The sequence below is a fragment of the Phyllostomus hastatus genome, unplaced genomic scaffold, assembly GCF_019186645.2.
Source record: "Phyllostomus hastatus isolate PE091 unplaced genomic scaffold, TTU_PhHast_1.1 phas_scaffold_317, whole genome shotgun sequence".
Taxonomy (NCBI): Eukaryota; Metazoa; Chordata; class Mammalia; order Chiroptera; family Phyllostomidae; genus Phyllostomus; species Phyllostomus hastatus.
Window position 1 is genome coordinate 3,957,740 of NW_025334023.1, and position 22,658 is coordinate 3,980,397.

General features: G+C 56.2%; 1 protein-coding gene across 7 annotated transcripts in view; it reads right to left on the minus strand.

Moving 5' to 3' along the window:
• GDPD5 (glycerophosphodiester phosphodiesterase domain containing 5) overlaps positions 1–22,658 on the minus strand; it is an 86,901-nt gene that overhangs the window by 58,243 nt on the left and 6,000 nt on the right. The window contains exon 2 of one of the 7 annotated variants that reach the window (XM_045817911.1): positions 8,702–8,881. The exons of 2 other annotated variants lie outside the window; for them this stretch is intronic. The gene's annotated coding sequence lies outside the window, so the exon portion shown is untranslated. 4 more of the 7 variants (XM_045817913.1, XM_045817910.1, XM_045817912.1 and 1 more) reach the window with 4 other exon arrangements.

Consider the following 22,658-nt stretch of genomic DNA (forward strand, 5'->3'; position numbering starts at 1 on the left):
GGGATGCACCACAGGCAGCAACAAACACCTGGGAGCAAGCCGACTTGTTCCCCCTCACCCACCACCCTGGCCAGCCACACCTGGCCTGCTTGGGGGCCACCACCATATGTCCACCCTTCCGCCTGGGGTCTGCGGGTTCCCCAGGCTACAGGATAAGGCACAGCCTTACTGTGGAGTAGATATTAGGCCTGGAGAAGCAGGACCCTGCCCACCTGAGCAAAGAGCCCCCTACATTGTTGGTGCTTCATAAATGGTTGCCAGATGAGCTAATGACTGAACACCAGAGACTGACCACACAGGTGCCTGGTTCTCTTCGTCCTGGCCACTACGAGGTTATATACAGGAGTTAACGCCGTGTTGAAATCATCTGATTTAGGGGAGAGCACAAAGAGCTTTGGTTAGAAACACGGGGCATGCAGCCTCAGAGAGGGAAGGTAAGGTGGCCAAGGTTAAGCAGCACGTGATGCAGTCTGGACTAGAACCCAGGCCTGTCAGGCTCTGTAGAGCTAAACACTCAGAGGCCTGAGTGGGGAGGCCGGATTATGAGTGACATTCCTTGTGATATCACGGGGTGTGGGGAGGCAGGAGAGGGGTTGGGTCAAATTCCACCGGGGCCAACCCAGGCTGACATCACCAGTTCAAGTGGTCAGAGTCCTGGAAGCTCAACTTCCATTTGTTCATTCCTGGGGCACACAGAGGGACTCGAGTTCCACAAATGATCCCTGAGCACCTTCTGTGTAAAAAGCCTCAGCAACGCAGCGGGGTGGGCTGGGCTGGGAAGGAAAGAAAAGCCCAATTCAGTTGAGCTGGGGCTGGGCCCCAGGGGCCTCAATTCCCTCCACAGCACTCAGGGCTTCCGTGGCCCTGACTCAACCTCTGCCCTTGGGCCCTGTGCCGTCCCCGGCTCTTCACCAACCCACGCTGGGCTGTGCATGCCAAAGTGGGGGTGGCGCAAAGGCAGGCGTCTCTGGAGGGACTGTGGCAGGCACCAGACCAGCCCTGGCAGGGTGGGGTAGGCTGCCCGCAGCCGTCATAGGAAGAACCTGGGAGCTGGGGCCCAGTCTGCCGGCTGGGGAGCTCTGTGGGCTTCTGTCTCTAGAAGCTGAGAGACACTGAGTAGCCAGGGTAGGGGCAGCAATGGGGTCACAGGGAAGCTCTCAGAGGCCATGCCTCTTGCTGACCACACAATCCTGGGACCCTCATTCTGCACTCCTCTTCCTAATAGGTGAGAAGAGCTGTGAATACTGGTGCTTCCTCTGTGCCAGGTTTTGTATAACCCGTAGCGTATACACTTTATCACGTAGAATCTGCACACTCCTCTGCAGGAGAGGCCTCTGTCATGCCGCACCCATGTCTCTCGGGACCTGTTTACCATTCTGGGGCTCACTGGCTTGCGTGGTCCTGTCCACAGCTAGTGCCTGCGGAGGTGCGTGAGTGGGCTGCCTTCAGGCCCTTAGAGTCTCCTTGCCTGAGGCCCAACAATCCCCCAGGGCCCCCTTTACCAGTGACCTGGTGGGTGGGGGGCTAAGCTGTCCTGCACCCTTGCCCCTGGCATCCAGCTCCAGCTCCGTGTCTGCAGAGCTCTGGGGGCTGAGCCAAGTTCCCCTCGAGGGGCTTGGCTTGAAGTCACACTCTTGCTTCTCCTCTTTCTGGTTCATTTTCCTATTTCCTTAGCAGTTTTTTTCTTTCCTGGAAAACTTCTCATGTGAATCATTCTGACATAAATCCTGGTCTCTGGGCCTGCTTCTGTATCACCCAACCTCCGGGGTCGGTGCCATTCATGTTCCCACGTCAGGGACGAGGAAAGGGAGGCTCGGAGACAGCTGCCCGAGCTCCCTCGTGGCAAGGTTCGAACTGAGGTCAGCCCGGTGCGAAGCCTGACCCCTGTCCACCACCGGCACCACTGGGGCCTGTTTACGTCCCCGGACGCTGTTCGCTCCTGGCCATTTGAGCCTGCTCGCTTTCTCTCTTTTTTTAATTGGAAGAAAAGCCGGAGAACTGGTGGATGAGCCGAGGGGGATGACTAAGTGTTCGGATTCCTCTGTTGGCTCCGACCCTGTTTTGGTCAGTCCTGTGAACCAGGGCGGGCCTGACGTTCTGGGAATGCAGGGAGACTTCAAACCAACTTCATGAAAACAAGTTGTAAAAACACTGGCCACCACTCAAAGGGGCCGGCTGATTGGCTTGGCCCCACAGAGCTGGGTGGAACAAGTTCACCAGAAGGGAACACACAGCAGGGAAGACTTAGGTAGACCCAGAGGAAGAACTTCCCGGTGACTGGGAGCTGAGCCCGGGGATGGAACTGGGCATGGCCTCTTTGGAAGCAGGCCAATCCATGCGCTGACATTCCCAGGCCTTTCTTGTTGGAAGCTTTGCGGAGCCACTTCTGTGAGCATCGGAGGCATAGAACCACCGTGGGCCAAACCCGCCCAGCCCTGAGCTTCCATCACTGCCCTGAAACCTGGCGTATTGATGAGGATGTTCTGACTTTGAGTGGCTGCTGCCTCCTAGGTCAACAGTCTCCACAGGGGGGCCCTGGAGCCTGTCAGAGCTCAGGGCAGGATGGAGTGCCTCAGTGCCACCACCTCCGCCCCTGCCTTCCACAGCCAGACCTCCAGGAAGAGCCGCCTCCTCCGGGAGCCCTCCCTTGATGCAGAGGCCTACACAGGTGTGTATGGGTGAGACCTCCCCACCCCTCCTGCCTCCCGTATCTCCTCTCTCTTCTCCAAGCGGCTCTGATAGGCCCGGGCCTCAGCCAGTTTGTCCCCCTCCACCCCCTGCCAGCTCTCCCTTTCTTTCCTTCCTTCTCACCCCAAGTTCTCAAACAGTTGTCTACACTCTTGCCCCCACTCCTCCCTCCCACCACTGCACAACCAACCGTCCTCCGTTCCCACCGAGCTCACTCGTGACCTCCAGGGAGTGAGCTCCCCGAACAGTTCTCGGTCCTCCCCGACACTGCAGACCTCACCTCCCTGCCCTGGCGTCCAGGCCACCCGCTGCTCTGACTCCCCTGCCCCTCTCCCACCACCTAAGGGCCCCTCTCTCCGCCCAGGCCCCCTGCTGCTGCTCTTTATCCTAAGTCCCGTTCCCACCCTCGCCCTTCCCACTCTCCTTGGATGGTATCATTCATCACCCCTGTCTCTGCTCAAGGCCTGTGCACCCAGTGAACCTCCGGACATCCCACAGGTACCTCATGCCCACAGGGACCAAATGGGAATCCACCACATCACCCTAAACCTGCTCCTCCCCCTCCCCCCACCTCAAGCCACCTCCATTCTCCCAGGCTTCCAGGCCTGGAAGATGGGAGTCACCCTCCCCACCTCCCCAAATTCTAGCCAGCACCAAGCCCCACTCTGTTCTCCAGCCCCTTCCCTGCATCTCCCACCAAACATCCCTCAAGACTCCTGTGGGAAGCCTTCCTTAGCCCTCCTGTCAAACTTGGGCATGCCTGGTCCTGTTTCTGTGTGCCCTGCACAGCCCGTGGGTCACCGGCCGTGCGGGTGTCCAGCAGCACATCCCTCGGCCCAGGCTGTCCCCAGAAGGGGAGGGGTGGCGTCGGATCTGACTCAGGCCCCCGCACCCAGCCTGAGCTTGGTGCAGAGAGGCCTCCAGGGGGGTTCCCAAATCTGAGAAGCTGTGTTTCTGCTGAATGTGCTTCATTGGTGAGGTCTGCATCTCCCCTCAGCCAGCAGCCCCGCACCCTCCGGGGCAAGGGTAGTCTCTTTGCTCTTCCCCTGCTCAGGGCTTGAACCACAGGAAAGCTCAGTTCCCTTTTAGAGATGCTCCAGCCTATCATTGACAAGGAGCTCAATGGGGCCTGGAGGGAACCAAGGGCCCCCCACCACGTGTGCTCATGCACACACACAAATGCACATAGGCACACATGCACAAGTACGCAGAGCACAGGTTCACAGACAGACCCAGGTAAACACAGACATAGGGGCACAGGGCACAGGCATATGGGCTCAGAAGGGACACGCAGGTGTGCAGACGGGCGCATAGGAGCGCAGCATCCTGAAAGTGGCACGGACGTGGGGCCACTGCCTCCCCCAGGGCACCAGCCTCCCTGGGTGCCATGGGCTCCAGGAGTTAAGATTGGCTTGGCCCGAGCTCAAGGCTGCAGGGCAGGGGGAAAGGGAAAGGGAACAGCGGTCCTGCCCCCCAGGACAGGCCCTTCTTCAGTCCTTCCTTCCCTCTCAGTTTCCACAAACTCTCCCTCCAGGAAGTCCTCCCTCATCATGCCCGCCCTCCCTCCCAGTGCTAGGACAGGAGGCTGCCCCCAAAGGGGATCCTGGCTGAATTCCACCTTGATCTTTCCCCTTGGGCCCCTTCTCACATGAGAGAGGAGGGCTGTATCCGCCCAGTCACAGCTCAGAGCTTTTAGGATTGAGGTTCCTCCCTTTTCCCAGCCCTAGGCCTGACTTGCCTCCAAATCACGGTTCAAATGTCCCTTCCCAGTGACCCTTGGCACTTCCCTTTCCCAGGCACCAGGGAGATAAAACGCAGCACTGGCCAGTTCATCCAATCCTCGGGACAGCCCTGCTGGGCTCTGTGTTCTCACACCCCTTTTACGGATGAGGAACCATGGCCCGGAGAGACAAGGCGAGATTCCCAGGACCGTTAAGCCCTTCTTTCCTTTCCTTGAAATCATGTTCCCAGCCACACCCCCCTGTGGAGGGACCACTGGCTTCTAAGGGTAGCTGGGAGGAGGCTTCAGGTGGAGTGTGGGTGGAAGCTCTGACATAGGCGCCCTGCCCCTCCACAGCACCCACCCGTTTGCACCTGACTTGGAGGCAGCTCCGAGTGCTGAGGCTGGCTCCTTTATCGTGGGATTTGGAGCAAGTCACTGAGCCTCAGTGTCCCCACCTGTGATATGAAGGGACCTGGATATCACAACCCTCAGGATCTGTTCTGTATAGACCCTGCAAGACTGCAGAGTAGGGACGGGTGTTGGGAAGGGAGACCGTTCGGGGTACAGGAGCTGTTCTGCACAGGCAGGGCTGGGAGCAGAGAACAAGGCCCTGCCTGGTGACCCAGAGCTGGCTGCCAGGCTCCTCCAGGCCCAGTCTTCCAAGGCAGTCACCCTCTGACCCTTCTACCTTCCCCCGCACGAGAGCTGGTCTGAGCGGAGAAAAGTCACAAAGTACCCAACACGAGAAGCAGTGGAGGGAAAGCAAGCCAGGGTGGGTATGCATAGCACATGCAAAGCTGATGCAAACACTTGAGGCAAACACCTGAGTTAAACACCTGAGTTTCAGCCCCTTGACTCCTAACCTCTGCCTGTTCCCCCCAAGTCCACTCCCTATCCCCCCCTAAGTCCAATACCTCCCCAAGTCCTGCTGATCCCTCTTGGCTCCCCATTAGGGCACTCCAGTCCTTCACACAGCTGCCTAAGAAATAGCTAAGGACTCCCTGGGACCTAGGGGATCAAACCTCCTATGCAGAAAGCTTTTCTCATCTTGGCCTCAATCACCTTCCTGGCCTACCCCTGCTCCCCCCAGGGAAACAACAGCCCCCTGGAGAGTCCCTGCCCCAGGACTTCTACTGAATAACCCTGAGCCCCGACATAGCAAGTTCACTCTGCAAGAGATGCCTTCCCACTTGTCTCTGCTTGGTGAACTCCTACAGATCCTGCAACACCCAGTGGGAATGCTGTGGTTCAGTGAACTGGCTTCTGTAGCAGGAGCCAGTGACTTCAAAATCACTGTGACTTTTGACCACATATACAACTACCACTTACATTTGATGCCTGTTCTAGACGGTTCCCATGCTTTGACTCATCTAATTCTAACAACAGGGGCAGACTGTATTTCAAAACACATTTCCCTTCCCTCTGGCTCTTCTTATAATGTAGCTCTGACACTCTTCTCATGCACAGGTAGGGTCCGTGTTCCCTCCACTGGAATCTGGGGTTGGGGACGAACGGCTGAAGTAACACCACGAGACTTCCAAGGCCAGGCCATCATCTGGTGACGCAGCCTCCGCCTCATTCCCTGGAGCATGCCTGCTGGAGCCCCAGCCACTGTGCATGCGGTTGACTGCTCTGAGGAGCCGTACTGTGGGGAAGCCTAGGCGGCCCACAGAGAGCAGCGAGGCCCCGGGACTGCACAGAGAGCACGAGGGACCCAATCAGCCGCCGGCTCCCTGCCACTCCAGCTACCATCCATCCATCCGACTGTTTCCACGCAGGACGCCCTGAGCCAGAACCACTCAGCCGAGCCCAGCTTAAATTCCTTTTCTGTAGAAACTCCAGATAATAAAGTGATTGTTCTTACAGAAAAACACTAAGTTTCAGGGTGATTTGTTATGTAACGATAGTAACTGGAACCTCATTATCCCCAATTTAGAGAAGAATCTGAGGCCCAGAGAGGCCAAGCAACTTGCCCAAGGTCACAGAGCTAGTAACTATCAGGGCCAGGATTCGAACCCAGGCAATGTTGTCCCAGAATCCACACTATTCACTAGGATGCCTTACTAACTGCCTTTGAGGTATCCCTGGCCTCCAGGCCCACAGCAGGCCTCAGGGAGTGGTTCAGAATAAATGACCGAGGGAAGGAATAAGCAAATGAAAACTGAATGGGCTTGAGTTGAGAACGACCTCCCAGGGGCAGTGCAGGGAACTCAGACAAGGCTGCACAATGCATATGAGCTTGACCTGAGGTCCCCATCACTGGGGCAGCCCCACTGTCCACAGCCACGGGAGAGGGTGAGGATCAGAGGTGCCTGGCAGATACCACCTGCCTCTGTTCATCAGAGATGAGCCTCAGAGGCTCACCTCCCTGTTCCCTGCCTCCCGCAACTCCACGTGCTGCAGGATTAGACACAGCCCCTGGGGAGCCAGTCCCTGCTAAGGACTAGACCTGTGGGTCCTGGGGACTGCACCAGGGAGGGCCCTGGGCAGGAAGGCTGGAGGTCTGGGTTAATCCTGGCACAGCCAGTGTCTGTGTGAATGTGGGCAAGTCCCTGCCCCTCTCCAGGTCTGTGTGCTCTTCAGCTCCACTGTTCGAAGACTCACCAGATGCTGAGCTGGCCTTCGGGATAGGGGTCCAATAATCCACAGTCCTACAACCCCCCAAAGGGATCTGTCCCTAGAAGGAAAGTGGACAATGGGAATAAATCCTACCTACCACTCCCTGGGAGCTTGCTATGCACCAGGCGCTTTTAAATGCACAATTTCCAATCCTTGCCAGCAACCCCATTATGCACAGTAGCGAGTGACGAGGGACCCAGACTCACAGCTCAAGTGAAACCAGAAGCCAGGGCTGCAGCCCAGGCCTGTTCAACGTCCAAGCCTCTGCCCCTTTCACAACAGCAAGCAGTAGAGGCGACCCGAATGCCCAACAACAAAGAAATGGATAAACAAAATCTGGCATATGCACACAATGGAATATCTTTTGGAAGATTTTTGATGGTATTTTTTTTTCCATTAAACTCAATGGAATATTGTTCAACCATAAAAAGAAGGAAATCTTGTCACATGCTACAACCACGGAGCCGACACGGGTGAGCCTGGAGGACATTGTGCTGAGTGAAATAAGCCAGTTGCAAGAGGACAAATACTGCGTGAATCTCCATGTACGAGGCATCTGAAGCGGTCAAATTCACAGACACAGAGAGTAGAGTGGTGGTTGCCAGGGGGTGGCGGGGGGTGGAGGAATTGCTGTTTAATGGGTATAGAGTTTCTCTTTTTTTTTAATTGATTTTTTAGAGGGAGAGAAAGAAAGAAACATCAGTTTGTTGTTTCACTTATTTACACATTCACTGGTGGGTTCCTGCATGAGTGCTGACGGGAGAAGGAGCCTGGGACCTTGGCCTGCAGAGACGGCACCGTAACCAGCTGAGCCACCCGGCCGGGGCTAGAGTTTCAGTTTTGAGAAGTGAAAAAGTTCTGTGGACTTTTGTGAAACAACGTGAACATAGTTAACACTACTGAGCTGTACGCACAAAAATGTTTATGGTGGTATACTTTGTGTGCTTTTCACCAGTTTTTTAAAAGTCCCATTCTTGGGGTGGAGAGAGATTAGCAGGGGCCCTGGGGAGCGGAGTCCAAGCAGCATCACTGCACGGAGAGCACTAGAGCTGGGCGGGATCTGGGCGGGTCCAGGTGAGTCAGGGGCACTGCAGACAGAGGCCCCGGCCTTTGGCCCCTGCCGCTTCCCCCAGGACCTGGCTGACTCCGGCCCAAAGCCAGCCCACCACAGGCCCTCCAGACCCCCCACACAAGAGCAGTGCCCCGCAGGGGAACAGGCACGGGCCTGGAAGAAGGGGTTCCTTGAACACCTACTATGGTTCCCAGACTCACTTAGCGTGAGAGCTTGGGTCGGTCCCTGTCCTTCTGGGACCTCAGCCTCCCCTATGGACAACCAGAACCCCTTTCCATTCCCACACTGGGAATAATCTCTGAGTGGAAGGGAGGAGGGAGGCAGCAGAGAGGGGGACCAGGAGTCAGGAGCGGCGGCCTGTGACCCTGCCCCAAGCAGTCTCTGCCCACCTCACTGAGGAGGTTTGGTTTCATTCCAACTCAGCAAACAGGTTCCTGTACTTGCTATGTCTGCGAAAGCATCATAATTCCTCCTCCCAGCCTGACCTGTTCTCCTGCTCCAGGCTGCCCAGTGTGGAGCGGACTCTCACGTGAGGCATGGTGTACGCAGTGACCAAGTCCTCCACAGCCAGTGCTCTCTCCAAGAATCCCGACTCTCACCTCTTCCCCTGAGTCAGGAATTGTTGTCCCCACGAGGAATGAGGTGGGTCAGTCCTTGGTTCCAATACCAGCTCTGCCAAGTACTAGCTGGGTCTCAGTGTTCACATCTTCGTCGTGGGAATACTGGCAGCTCCCACAGCGTCCTGGTGAGGCAAGGATGCGGAACACAGATCCCAGGGTCTGGAACAGAGTAGGCGCTCAGTGAGCGGCTGCCATCATGGGCTTTCTCCTCGAAGACAAAGCCATCTCCACCAATCTGTTTGCTCCTCTCAGAGGCCGCTGTGTCTGTCTGAACTCTTCCCAGAAGAGACACTCCCCCAGGAACGCTGGTGATGATCCCTAGCCAGCCACAGAGGGAAGGAGGGAGGAACGATGCGCCTTACTTGATGGAAAAAGTAAAATCATCATCACGTGGGAATGAGAGAGCAGTCCAGGGAAGCCTAGCAGTGCTCTCAACCCGAAGGACCCACAGTGCCCCCAGATCTTGCTTAATAAGCTACCTGGGGCCTGGCAGGGAGGCCTGATACGATCAGGCTGCTACTTAAATCACACAAAGCCTTCTATTCTTAGCTGAGCTGGGGCCGGTTCCTTCCCTGCAGCCGGTCGGTGCTACCAGCCCTAGCAGTGGGGGCCTGGTGGTCAGTCACGGCCACAAGAAGATGGCAGGCATCCCTGTGACCGGACTGAAGCCCGAGGTCCCCACAGGAGGCTGTGGAGTGAGCCCCTGGTTTCCAAGGGGTCTTCAGGGAGGCGGCCTGCGCTGGGTGGAGGACTGGATCAGATGACCCCCGAAGGTGACTTCCAAGTCTGATCTGGTTCCCAAAGTCTTGATTCCAAAGGGCCAATTTTCTAAGGTTCCATGATTCAATGCTTCCAAGGTTTGGAAATAGAAACATTCCATGGTTCTAAAGGATTGAGACTCCAAGATGCAGACAAAGACCTGAGGCTGAGCTCCAGTGCGTGCACCTCTCCTTCCCCTTCAGAAGCAGAGGGTGGCCGGCTCTGTCCTGACCCTGGGGCCCCCGGCACACACAGTGCAGGCAGACTCAGCAACGAGGTCAGCAACATGCCCCTGCCCTCCCCTGCACCCCGACCCAGCTGGATCTGTTGAGGCAAGAGTTCTTGGGAACTTCTGGGCATGGAGAGGAAACAGGGAAAGGAGGAGGAGACAGGCCAAAGTCGCCCCGAGGGCCAACACCAGACACAGCTGGGCAGGGCATCCCCTATCAGTGTTTGTCCTGTGACAGCAGGGCCAGCATATGTCGTCAGAGAGGCCCAGAGAGGCTGGCTGACCTGCCCAAGGTCAAGTCTGGGAGATGGAGGAGCCAGGGCGAGAACCCCAGGCCTGGCTGGCTTCAGAGGTCATTCTTCATGCTGCTTTGCTGTAGGGCACAGCTTCCTGGGACCGCCACTTCCAAACCTCTTTTAGATGCAAAACAGCAGTTCCTGGCCCAGAGAAAGGTCAGGTGCTCAAGGTCACAGGAATTGGTGGCAGAGCCAGACAGAACTGTTACCCCTGACTGTTCCCCATCCCCTGGCCAGGTCCCCACCAGTGACCCTTCTTTGGATCCCCCTTTTCCACCCACGTGGAACCAGGGCTCCCAGGGCAGGGCCATCTCCCGCTCCCTCAGCCCCCAGCACAGTGACTGCTCCACAGGGTCATCCAAGGGACAAGCCGAAAATCAGGAGATAGGACAGTGGGTCACAGACTCATGCCCAATGCTGGCCAGCTGAGTGCCACACGGTCTGGCAAGGGCTGACCTTGACACGTGTCAGGAACGTGCAAGTGGGCACTTGCCAGGAACACTCAGGGGCTAATTAGCCAGCTGTCCCATTAAGGAAGGCAAACGAGGCTCCACTCAACTGGCCTCACAGAGCCTGCTTGTCCCCTGCATGGGGAGCCCAGCCTTGGCTTCCTGAGCCACTGGCCTGCACCCCAGGCCTTCTGCCCCCCAGACTCCCCCAAGTACCTACTGTGTGTCAGTTGCTTTTCCCCCCAATAGTGTTATAGATAATTTCTCATCTGAATGTCACAGAGTTGTGAGTTGGTGTCCTTTACCTCCCTTTTACAGGTACAGGGAGAGCCAGGCCTTCCCTAGGCCACTGCCAACTCTGCAGAGCTGGGACTTGCACCCTGGGCTGCCTGGCTGCACGGTCCCAGCCTGGGCCCAGCTCCCGCACGCCCCAGGGATTTGGAGAATCCTCTGCTGGCGTCATAGGTTGAGAACGTATCTAAGCTGCACTGACCAAGGAGCTCAAAAGAAATTTCCTCTTTTCTGCTTACAGAGACCACAGGTCAAGTATCTAAAAACCCATTTTCTTTGCTCTGGGCTGGAATTAGATCCTCTCTGCAAATCGGTAGCCAACTATGTGTCCAGTGCCCTACTGGGTGTTCCCACCCACTGGAGTTTGACTTGACCTCACACCAGCCTTGTGAGGTTGGCCTAGGCTGAGCCTCAGAGTAGCCATGTCACAAATCCAAGGTTGCACAGGCATGGGGTGGAGCTGGGACAGGAGCCCAGGGATGGCAGGCCTTTTAAAGATGGTGGAGAATTGATGTTTACATGCACTGGGCCCAGTTCTCAACAGACTGGTTAAATTTACACTGACCCTCCATCATACCCTTCTCTCCGCCTGCTCCCTGCCCTCAGCCCTCCGCCTCCACGCTGACCCGGAGGGCACATCCATCTGCACTGCCTCCAGGTACCAGCCGAGCCCAGCTGTCTGCACCCAACCCCAGCCCTGGTGGGTCTAGGACACCATCTGGGAGCCACGCAGGAACAAGGGCATTGAGAGTGACCCATAGAACTCTGTCGGAAAAGATGCTAGGCATAGCCCAGCCCTGGACCCCTGCACCCACCCTGGGCAGGGCGGCTTTGACCAAGCACTGTGTGCATGACAGGCTGCAGGCCCCCAGAGCAGGTGCCCCAGGCCCTGCTGAAATAAAGTCACATCCACACCAGAAACTTGAGTCGCCCCGACTAATACCTCCTGGCACCAACTGGGAAGTGGAGCAGATGGAAGGGTGACAGCCTCATTCTGCCCCTCAGGCCCAATGTCCCCCCAACTCCCAGCTACGAGGGACACAGGACAGAGTCCCCTGCACAAGGGCAAGCCCTGTTGGGCCCTACCTGTGAGCACACAGACAAGATGGAGGGGGGGAGTTCCTGACACGTGCCCCCCATACTTCCCCAGAGGCCACATTTAATACTCTACAGGCCTCTGGGGTGCGGCTGGGAAAGGGGGTGGTGCCTGGTCCCAGGACCCAGCAGGTTGATTCTCTTCCTACTCAAATGCTCACAGACACAGGAGAGCAGACACACAGCCTGATCTGCATGTGCAACATGTACATAATTCATGGGCTCCTATCACTTTGGCTTGGATAAAATGAACCCAGCGGGAGAAGCCACATAGAAAATAGTAAGCAGCCACCAGGAAGCACTTTGGGGAAAAGGGTTAGTGGCCCTAGGCCTGGGGGGTTATGGGAATTGGACCAATAAATATAATTATCAACAAGAACTCTTCACATGCATGTGGGTAAGTCGGTTTACTACATGCTTCAAAATTTTATCTCAATCTTACAAAAGCTATTGTTCCCATTTTACAGATAGCAAACTGAGGCTCAGAGGTAAAGCAACTACCCATTTTCCCAGAGAAGGAAGAGCCAGAACTTCATACCCAGCACCAGGCTGCTGTATGCACAGTCCTCAACCTCAGCCTGGCCCACCGCCTTCTCCCCCAAATCACAGCTTGGGGCCTTAGAAGAGCCATAACAAGGGCACCAAGGCACTTCATCCTGAGCTCAGATGGCCAGCTGCTGAAAGAAGAAAGTAGAGCCAGTCTGACCACCACCCAGCAAATGGGCTGCCCCCGCCACAGCATCCACTGGGGCTGTCCAGTGGGCCAGGCGGCAGGGGTGGCGGGAACAGTCTGGTCTTTCCCCGCACACATGCACAAACTCCTGAGAGCCCTTCAGAGCTGAAAGGGATGTGCTAGCTGACCTGGCTCAGCCGTGAGCTTGAGGAACTCAAGGTCCAGAGAGGGAAAGGACTTATCCAAGTTCTCACAGTGGAAGAGTCTAGTCAGTCCACCAACCTACCAGTATGAGCCAGGTGCTGGGAACATTGGGATGAATGTGACACGGTCTGGCCTCCGAGACGCTTCCAGTCAGGTGTGCACCCACTCAGTCAGCGTCCGGACCCTAACGATCTGCCCCACCCAGCTTCCCCAGCTCATGTTCAAAGACATCCCCTTGCCCTCCCTCTGTCCCCATCACCCCAGGCTCCTTGCAGCATCCTAAGGATGTAACCCACCTGTTGTCACCTCTGTCCCTTTGTTCTGCTGTTGCTCTTCCAGCCCTGGCCAGAGCCTACTCACGCTCCAAACCTCCACTGCTGACCTCTGTCCTCTTTGTGAGCCTCACTCAAGTTTCCCTTCCCTCCCCTCCACACCCCCAGCTCAGGCTAACCCCAGGGGAAGTCTCCCTCCCCGCCCCCATCCTGAGCCTCCCCCCACTACTGACCTCCCTTACAACATCTGTGCCCTCTGCCAGGGTGATTGTTTCTGGAATGGTCTCACTCACTCACTCCCCTCAGGATCTGGGACTAAAGCTGCGCTGGACTGAGCAATGTGTCACACAGCCACCCACCACGAAGACCCAGAACGATTTAAACAATCACTCCTTCCTTTTAAGGGCTGTGTTTGTCATTCTTTAAACACCCTTGGTGGGCACGGGGGAATGGAATGGAAGGTTCTTAGTCAGACTCGTCCTGACATTTCCGAACACTGGCTCTGCGCCTGGCACTCAGTAGATGCCTGAGATTCGTTAGTGAAAGAATAAAAATATCTCCACCTTCCACGTTCCCCTGCTGCCTGGAATGCCACCGTTATCATCAGTTCTGTCCTGGGGCTGAGCTCCGCTCCCTGTGATCCTCTCAGACAGGCCTGGGTGAGCAACATGCTGCAGGGGGAGGCTTCTGTGTGCGAAATGTTAACACGAGGGTCTGTTAACTTCCCGAAGTGTTTCTGTAAACTATTAGTCCCGGACCACGTGCTCCACGGCCATGCAGCTGCGTGTTTTGGCAGCGTGGGGAAGGCCGGCTGCACGCTGCACCACCTGTCGGGGATCCCTAATTCACGTCGACATAGTCAGGGCCCCGAGGAGTCCTGTTGTGACTCATGTGCCTGAGCATTTCCAGACTCTGCATGCCCGTGCGTCCTGGGAACTGTCACCATCCCGGGGGACCGAGGCCCCTCAGAGCACAGTTGGGAGGCATACACTAAATGGTGTGTCCACTGCAGGACAAGGTATGGACATGACATGGTCTTTGTGGCTGGCACCGGCCAAGCCGCACTTCCTTGCACTAACCATTTTATAGAGGCAGAGGTCTGACCTAAGCCACCAACCATCCTTTGTGACAAGAGCAGAAGATGAATGGGGCATCATGTAGCTTGTAGACGGAGCACAGAAGAGGGAACAGGTAACGGGCCAGTCTGGAGACCTGAGCTCCCACCGCAGCCCTGTGCTTACTGCTGGCCTCATCCTGCTGACCTCTGCTTTCATCAGCTGCAAAACGGGGATAATGCTGTTTTCAGGGCTGTTGTGAAGATCCGGGGTGGTGATGCGAGCAGAGGCAGGCAACAAACTGCAAGTCCTGTACTGGAATTTGCTATGTCCATCCTTATTTCCCGGCCTGCCCTGCAGGAGGGTGCTGCCATGCCTTAATTGATCACAAGCCACTGCAGAGGTCCTTGATCAGGATGGATGGATATATGGATGGATGGATGGATATATGGATGAATGGATATATGAATGGATGGATGGATGGATGGATGAATGGATATATGAATGGATGGATGGATGAATGGATAGACGGATGCATGGATGGATGGATAGATGGGTGGACGGATGGATCCCTAGCAAGACCCAGGATCAACAAGGGCTGACTGAACAGGTATGAATGAATGGATAAACCAATTTTAACAAGCTCAACTGTCCCATTTCTTAGCCCTCAACTGATAGGGGCAGCAAATCAGAAAGGACACACACATACTCATGCACACAAGTAAGAAGGGAGAAGAAGGAGGTGCTGGGTTACAGGAGGCAGGTCTTTGGGCAGCAGACTGAGGGTCAGGGTAAGAGCCAGAAACCCAAAAAGGCAGAAACTGCTGCCGAGCAGGTGCAGGGGTCCAGGGCGGCTGGGTTCGGAAGCCGAGTGGTCTCAGCACTCCCAGCACCGCCTGTCAGGCGGACCGAGTCAGCATTGTGCAGAGAAAGGAGGTGTCGATCTTTCACAAAGGTTTCCAACCAAAACAATTAGAGGGCTGTTTTTAAAGGAGATAGGGAGCAGAAGGAAGGCTTAGGGGCATTAGCCTTAGCTGCCTGGAAAAACACTTCAGACATTTTACCCACCTTATCAACAGTCATGCACAGGACAAACACTTTGAAAGTGCCTGCTGGGTGCCAGGCAAGCACTGCCAGGTGGGGAGGGCGGTGCAAGGCCGCTGCAGACAGCACCACTGCTGCAGACTGGATAAATGAGGTGTCAGGTCAGTGGGTCACTTGAGGACAGAGAACAAAGTGTTAGAAAAAAAGCCACACATACAAAGTTTGGACAACCAAGTTAAATCACTGCATGACCTTGGGCAAGTCACCTTCCTTCTTTGAGCCTCCATCTTCCCACCTGTAAAATGGGCTGATAATAAAATCCACAAAAACCACTGTCATACCAGTCACTGGATCAGCGGCTATAGACCTTACCTCACCATGTGCACACAGACAGCAAGGCAGCTGTTGCTAACTATTGTGGGGAATGACTGTCCCCTTCACATGTGAGCAAACGGAAGCTCAGCTGGTTACTCACTGGCCTGAGGGCAGAGAGTTGGCAGGAGTCAGAATTTAACCCTGGGTTTGTCTGGTTCCAGAGCTCACCCTCTCCTTGGCCTCCCAAACAAGTCCCACACTGCCTCTCACAGACGGCTGCTGTGAGGATTCAGTGACATCATAGATATCAAAGCACTTTATAAAAGGTAAACTATTATGTGTCCAAAGCCAACAAGAAAGGAGTCTTGATTCCTCCATGAAACCAGAACTGAAGTTCACAGGGGTATCCAGAACTGGCTGTGGCCCAGAGCTCTGGGGTTCCTGACCCCTCCACCTCCTGCATTCCTTGGCCAACTCCTTCCCACGGAGAATGACCTGGCTGGTCGGGAGCCCCCTCCCAGCCCGCAGAGCCCCTCCCAGACCAGAAACCACCTCACTGGTAACCACATGGCTCTGAGGTGCTCCACCCCTGCTGAGAATCCAGACAGCACGGGTGGGCGCAAGGGCCGTGGGGACCCCCGCTGGCAGGCTGGGGGACCTTAGGTCTCACCTCTCTGGCCCTTGGGTTTCCCGTCCACAAGATGAGGAGTTAAGGCAGACATCACCAGGGAAAGGAGCTATTTCGAGGAGGGACTTGACTGACCTTGAGCAGGATGAGATCAGCTGGGTGGGAAGGAGGAGACTGAGGCTCCCAGAACCCCTGGTCTGAGGAGGAAGGTGCTTGCACTCAGCCCACCAGAAATCCCAACTCACTGCGGGCCCGTGAGACCCCTGGTCTGAGAGGTGGCCCCAACTCCTACCCCTACCAGTCAGCAGGACACTAATCTGCCTGCTTCCCAGGTGGGCTGAGGCCCAGGTGAGGGAGAGGTAGAAGAAAGATCTTCCAGCTGAACTGCACACATCTTCACTGGAGAGACTAGGCTGCAGGGCCCAGAGAGGTTGCTAACTGGCTTCAGTCCACACAGCATGATAGGGGTCAAATGGATGTTGGGACCCAGGCCTTCCAGCCCAGGGCTCTCTCCACTGCCCCAGAGTCATCCCTTTGGAGCATGGATCAAGCACAGAGAGGAAGAACAGTGAAAAGCCAAGAGGAGGCACCCACCCCAACACCACGCTAGTCGGGAGGCGCTGGCCATTGACAGCTGGGCGCCCAGGCCCCACGATGAAAGCCAGCTCCCAGTTGCTCCATTCCCTACCCCACTCGTGGCAGTACTGATGGGGCACGTTTGTGTAGAGGGTTTTGTCTGCCTCTGCAGAGCCTTCAACAAGAGGAAGGAGGTTCTGGTTGCAGCATAACAGATTTAAGTTAGACATAAGAAAGAACTTCCTAAGGTGGTATTAAAAATGGACAGTGCACAGAAAAAGGGAGCAGAATAAGGGTGGTTGTGAAGTCTCTAAATTACAAGATGCTGTCTCATCCAATTGTATCATGTTAGCTTCAAAACAGACCTAGAAGGTAAGTGTTGTTGCCCTCATTTTATAGATGAGCAACCAAGGCTCAGAGAGGGTGAGTGACTTGCCCAATGTCTTCACAGCTCCGTTCAAAAGAGGCAGAGCTGGGTTCAGAGCCAGGACTGACTTGGAAGCCCGCACACTTCCCTTCTTAGGCAGGCCCCTGAGGATCCACGTGCTACCACAGCCACACGGGCAGCTCACAGCTTCTCCTCAGGCACTCAGGGGTGAGCGCTGGAGATGCCAGAGCATTTTCGTCAGGGAGTGGGAAGTGGTGGGGGGGGGCCAGTGGTGGCCAGCTATAAAGAAAGGGTTCAGGCCCTGACTGGTGTGGCTTAGTTGGTTGGGCATTGTCCCCCAAAGTGAAAGGTCACCAGTTTGATCCCCAGTCAGGGCACATGCCTGAGTTGTGGGTGCAGTCCTTGGTTGGGGCAAGCACAAGAGGCAATGAATTGATGTTTCTCTCTTTCTCCTGCCCTTCCCCTCCCTCTAAAAATAAATAAATAAATAAACAAAGTCCTAAAAAAAAAAAAAAAAGGAAGGGTTCTGTGTTCTAGGCCTGCCTAGCTGCTCCCGAAATGCTGTGGCCTGGGGGCCTCACTGGGGCTCGCCCACATCACCTCCAGCACGCCACCACGGGCCCTGGAGTGCTGGCCGGCAACACGGGCCCGGCCCACCTAGCCCCACACTCCCCCTACCTGGTCTCCATCGGCTCCTGCGGCCACGTGAGCTCAGGACGGTGTGGCTCATCCTGGGGAGCAGGGGCAGATGTGGGCCCCGGACTGATTTCCTCAGGTAGCCAATGGCTGCCCAGCTCTAAGGAGGGCATGTAAGGTGGCTGCACCAGGGCCACTTTGATCTGGGGCACCTGAGCTCACCTGACACCAGCTTATCCTGACCTTTGTCCCACTCTGGAGATAAGGCCCTCCCTGGGAAGGCCACCCTGGAAGCCACCTGCAGCCTGGTTTGGGGGAAGAAGCACGAACCAAGACAGACCCCGAGGGTCCCTGACTTCCCTGCACCCCAGGGTGGAGAAGCAGCCTGACCCCTCCAGCCACACTCAGCTGCCCTGAGTGTGGCATGCCGTATGCCGCATGCCCCTGCCCCAGCCCAGGGAGGGCTTGTCTCCGTTCCCCGATGGGGAGACGGAAGGCAGGAGAAGCCAGGCTGCTTGCCCACAGTCACAATAAACCAACAAGAAAGTGAACTAAGATGAGAACCCCGGCCTGCCTGGTGCCAGAGTGCCAAGAGTTTTCTGGCACACCACTCTGCCTTGGAGGACCCGCCACACCCCACGTGCTGCACACCCCACTCCCTGCCACAGCCCTACGACCGTGGCCCCTCACCTCCTGCTTACCCTTCCCACCTCTGACAATGCAATGGGGACCAGTCAAGGTCCTAGCCTACCTTCAAGGCTCATTTCAAATACGCTTGTCTTCACGAAGCCCCCCTGATTTCTCTCATTCTCCTCTGAGCTCCTCTGGTTTTGCTTGTCGCCTGCTCATGGCTGCCCAGCCTGCCCCGTGAGGAAGAGGATTGGACTGTGCCCTGACCACTCCCCGCCACCCCCAGTCTCCAGGGCTCCTCCAGGGCAGGGACAACCTGGGTCCTCTTCCTCCCAGCTCCTGGCACAGGCTGAGGGGCAGAACTTGGGGCCATCTAGTCCAGCTGCTTTCTTTCACAGCTAGGAAAACTGCAGCTCGGTGGAACGAGAGGCCACTTTTCACAGGACATGGTTTGCAGGAGACGACAGCAGGGAGGGGCTGGAGGACTGACGGGGACGTCCACCATGTGGCACAGCCTTGTCGCTGGAGCAGAGTCTAGATGGAGGGCAGGGGCAGTCCCCGCCCTCTCACTACCGGCCCAGCCACGCTGTGCGTTCTGGGCTCTCACTGCGTTATTTGTGATGATGGTGACGGCTGTCCCTTACTGGGCACTTCCTGCTTCCTGGGCACCGTCCTCAGCAATTTCCTAAATGTCGATCGTCCTAAGTGTCGATTCACTCCTTCAGTCGTCACCACAGCCCCGCTCTCTGTTCTCTCCGCTTCAAAGATGAGGAAACCGAGGCACTGGTGGGTTAAGGGGCGCACGGTGCAGTTCCGCAGCCGTATTATGGTGGAGTCAGATTTCAGGCTACTTCCAGACCTGTGTTCTAACCACTACTCCACACTGCCTGCCCAAGAGGGTCAGAGACACAGGTGGATCAGGTGGTCAGGCTGGAGAAAACTCAGAGCCAGGTCCTCTGAGGCCCTGGCCCTGGGGGTGGGGGGGGGTCTGGGCACCAATCTCAAAGGGGTGCCACAGCACTTCTGGAGAAGCAGAGATGAAAAGACGGGTACCCCAGAACCCCACTCCCTGAGAGGACTGTGGCGGTTGGAATGCTACAGCTTGTCTCTGGGGTCGGGGAGGACACCCCCTTCATAAGAGGTGCACCCAAGTAACAACATATGGTCCCTACACTGCATCCTGAGGGGGGTGAGACCAGCGCATTCCACAGCTTTTGACTGACAGGGTGAGAAGTGTCTCCTGTGCCTTTCCAGACCCACTCTCCATCCTGCTTGGGGACCTGCCTGGGGGCTCATCTCAGTGGACAGCACTGGGCTCCACGCCCCTGGCTTCTGGGCGGGTGCACCCAGTGGGAAGCCCCAGTGGGAGGCTGGGGTAAGAAAGAAAGACAGTTGAGGTTTTATTGCCCCGACAGTTCTCCTGGGCTGATGGGCTCCCTCCACTGCAGACCACAGCCCCTGTCCATGAAGCTGACCACTTCCTCCCGTGCAGTGCCGGCCTGGGCCATAACCGCTGCCAGGAGCTGCGCGCCTGGGGCTGTGCTCTCCTCTGCGCATCTGCTACACCCTACTGCCTGAGCAGCTCACTCCCGGCTGATGCACCTCTCCGGCAGGGCCAAGGCAGCAGAGATCCACCAACAGCCCTCAGAGCCTCCTGTAACTACGATAGGCATGACACAGACATTGAGCTTTTACGCACCAAGCATTTCATTCACTTCTCAGAACAACCCAAGGAAGTATGTCCTATGTATGCGTTTTACCGAAGAGAACACAGGTGCTAAAAAAACTGAAATGACTTGCCTTGGGTCATATTGCCAGTGAGAGACAAAGCCAGAACTTACACACAAGTTTTTCTGCCTCCCAAACCACCCCACCCCCACCCAGTCACTACCTTGAAATAATTTTAGTGAACTGGCTTCCAACAAAGAACTGATTTAATTGGGGTCAATTATTGGTGAGGACCAGACAGAGGCCTCCAGTGTCTCCCCAGTCCCCTCCCCTAGATGAAAAAAAAAACCCTCTGGCATTCTTCAGTTCTCCCAGGTGGGATGGGGGGTGGAGGCCCCGAGCGGGCAGTGTAGTTGAGTGTCCGGCTGGAAAAACAAGCAGATGCAGACAAGGCTTCATTGTTAAGGAGAGCCTGACGCTTTGGCCATTAAAACAAAACCAAGCAAGACAAAAATGCTTGCTGTCTTGTCTTATCGTTTAGAGAGAAGGGGAAGCAGAGGGAAGAGCCCCAAGACTGGGTGTCGCTCCTCCCCTCCACCAGCAGTGATCTCAGAGACCCCGGGCTCAGGCGGTGAGGGCAGGAGGATGAGCACTGCGGGGGGAGGCCAGGGTCTGAGCCCAGCCGGGCTCTGCCAGTCTATGGCCCACTGCACCCTCGTGCTGTGTGTGTGCGGCCTTGTTTGGTCTCCAGCCCTTTCAGAGACGGACTATTGTTACTCCTGTGTTCACATGAGGATGCGGAGGCTCCAAGAAGACACCCAGGCAAAGAGCAGATGAGTGTTGGAACCCAAGGGCCTTGGATTGTAAAGTCTTTCCACACCCCTGTTTCTCCAGGCAGGGGGGATCCAGGGGGAGCAGCACCACAGGGTGGGGAGCAGCTGAAAGCAATGAGCTCCTTGCCAGAGGTGTGCAGGTCTCATCCCGGGGAAGCTGTAGGAGGCAGGCTGCAGAGAGCAGCCAGTGGTTCTCATTCCCGACAGCCAACGGACCTCAGCTGGGGCGCTTTCAAAAGCGACTGCTGCCTGGGTCTTGCCCAGAACTGTGCGGAGGGACCCAGGAGGGACTTCAAAAGTTTCCTGAATGATTCCAATGTGCCCACCGACATTTGAGGGCCGTGGACACAGATGCCACCAAAGCCTCACCCACCTCCAAGCTCCCCACCCCACGCCTCTTGAAGGAGAGAAAGGCTTGACTATTCTGACCCCATTTTATAGGAGGGGCAGGAACAGGCAAAATAGAAGGGGCGAGGTCGTGTCCTCAAGGCCCCACAACCAACCCCGAGTGCAGGCAGCACCCTGACTTCAGGGTGCATCTGAGGTGACCTCCTATAAGATACTTGGGGGGTCCTGGCACCCTTGTCAGTAGAAACAAACTTGCCTTTGAGCCTTCTGGGTGGGAGGGTGAGAGAAATTCTTTGTGGTATTTAAAAAAAATCGAGCCCTCGCACTCGAAGCTGAGCAGTGGCAGGACTGGTGCGGGAAGGCCGCCTCTGCCCGCAGGTGCGCCTTGGAAGCACAGCCTGTCCCTCCTGTTCTGCAGGAGGTCTGGTCCCGGGCCTGGGGAGGGCTGGGACACTCAGACCTCGGCCCGCACTTCCTCCCCAGCTGCCTTCTCGCCTTCCTCGTGCCCTCAAACAGAACATCACAGGTGGCGAGGCAGCGTGAGGCGGCGGAAGGAGGGAGGCCCGTGGTGTCTGGCAGGCCCGGGGTCCGCCCAAGCTCTGCCCTAGCCGGCTACCCTGAGACAGAGACCGCTCGCCTCTGAGCGCATGCCCGGCGCTGACCTCATGGCAGTGCTGGGGTGCGTGAGTGTGCGTGTGTGTGCACGTATATGTCAAATGACACTTCCAAACTCGGCTCTGGGAGCACCATCTCCAGGGAAGCCTTTCCCGACTTCCTTCCGCCCAGCTCTGGACAACCCCAGCCCCTGCCTTCCCTGCCACATCCTGTCCCTTTCTGTGTTGTCACTGTTTCTGTGTCCCTCCTTCCTTACCAGGCCATCCTTTCTTTCACTGTGCAGAGCAGCAGCCCTCTACCTGGGACCCATTCCATACAGCCTTCCCAAGCATCTACTCTCTTCCAGGCACCCTGCAAGGTGCTGGAGGCACAGCCAATGACAGCTGCCATGCACTGAGCACTAAGTGCTGGGTATTGTTCTGAGCGCTTTGCATGCATACTTCATTTAATCCTCACCACAACCTAATGAAGTAGGGGCTGTGATTGTCCCATTTTATAGATGGGGAAATGGGGGCTCAGAGAGGTTAAATCATTTGCCAAAGTCGCATAGCTAGTGTGTGCATTCGGGCTGTGATTTGAGCGTCACCCTTTACCATCATCCACAGGCATCGATGGCAGCGGCCCCACCTCAGGAGCTTGATCTTCATGATGTGGAAGTTTGGTGTCTGTGTTTACTTGTGTAACATCTGTTTCCCCCCACAGACTGAAATCTCCAATCACGTTACATTTTGTATGAGACAGAGAGAGAAAAAGCAAATAAATGCTGCTTAAGGAAGGACTCACACTCTGCCCAGCATCTGCCAACTGGGCCCAGATGGTTCCTCCCAACTGGGTCATTCCCACTGCCAGTCCCTGGACACCCCACTCCCTGTCTGAACGGAGCTGGGAGCCTTCTTCATCTCTCTCAACTGCCGGCTTACCAGAGGGGTGAT